The 1,380-nt window shown below is 40.4% G+C and overlaps 1 pseudogene; it reads right to left on the minus strand.

Moving 5' to 3' along the window:
• Window positions 1–814: 814 nt before the first annotated feature.
• LOC103001021 (60S ribosomal protein L18-like) lies at window positions 815–1,380 on the minus strand (annotated as a pseudogene).

A 1,380-nucleotide genomic window follows, 5' to 3' on the forward strand; every position in this document is an offset into this window, starting at 1 on the left:
ATTTTTGAAAATACTGAAAAAGTTTCATATATCATGAATATGTCCACCCACAAATCCAAGAAGTTCAACAAACCCCAAGCAGTGTAAACACACACACACAAACACACACAACACCATCAAAGCACATAACAAAATTTCAGAAAAAAAAGAGAGAAAAACAGCACCCTCTCCCCCGCAAAAATGCCTACAGATAGGAGAATGAAGATAAAAATATATGACTTATCACTGATTTACCACTAGACACAAGTTAGAAGGCAAGGAGAACTTAAAGTGCTAGAAAAAAAAATAAACTATCACCCTAAAAGCCTATATTCAGAAAAAAAATCCTTCAAAAATTAAGGTGAAATAGAGACATTTTAAAATAAGCCAAAGCTGGGAGAATTCATCACTAGCTGATCTGCATTATAAGAAATGTTAAAGGAAGTTCTTTAGGTTGAAGAGAAATGGTAGCAGATGGAAACTAGGATCCCCATCAGGGAATAAAGTACGCCAGAAATAGTAATAAATATGAGTCAGTGTTAAAGACTTTTCTTAATTCTTAATTTCTTTAAAAGAAAAACTACTGTTTAGAGCAAAAAAATGATACTACATTGTGGGAGTTAACATATGTAAAAATAAAAATAAATGTCAAAAATAGAACAAAAAGGGGGAAATTAAAATCTACTGTTGTAAGATTCTTACATTATATGTGAAGGGGAATAATATTAATTCAAGGTAGACTTTGATAATTTAAGAATGCATATTGCAATTCCTAGAACAATCTTTTTTTTTTTTAGCATCCAAAATCTTTTTAATAACACAGTAGGATCTGGGGTTAGTTTTTGTAGCCACGGCTAGCCCATCGGCCTCTGGCACGCTCAAACTTCTGGCCCTTGGAGCATACATAGGGTTTGGTGTGGCTATGCGGGGTTCCTGGGGCCTTACCGAAATGCCTGTACACCTTTCAGCCCTTGTGAGGACCAGAGAGGAGGACAGTGCCACAGCCCTTGGGGGAGTCCAGGGCCAACTTGTCGAAGGTGAGGATCTTGCCCCCAGCCTTGAGGATGCAGCTCCGGGCACAGCTGCTCACTCGAAGAGCACACACCTTCAGTTTGGGCACCTCCTGGACATGCACATCATCGGTTATAGTCCCCACAACCACAGCTCTTTTGCCTTCCCGGCCAGGAAGCTTCATCTTCCAAATCATCCGGGAAAGGGACAGAGGTGGCCAGTTGGTGTGACTCATGAACAACCTCTTCAGTACACCTTGATTGAAGGTGAAGTTGGTTCATCTAATAGAAACCTGTACAGCTTGACCAACAGCCTTAGGTAGATGTCCTGGCTCTTGGGCTCCTTGTGTGGAAACTTTCCGTCCTTGTTGTGGTGGATGTCAACTCCCAT

This window comes from Balaenoptera acutorostrata, chromosome 1, assembly GCF_949987535.1.
Source record: "Balaenoptera acutorostrata chromosome 1, mBalAcu1.1, whole genome shotgun sequence".
Taxonomy (NCBI): Eukaryota; Metazoa; Chordata; class Mammalia; order Artiodactyla; family Balaenopteridae; genus Balaenoptera; species Balaenoptera acutorostrata.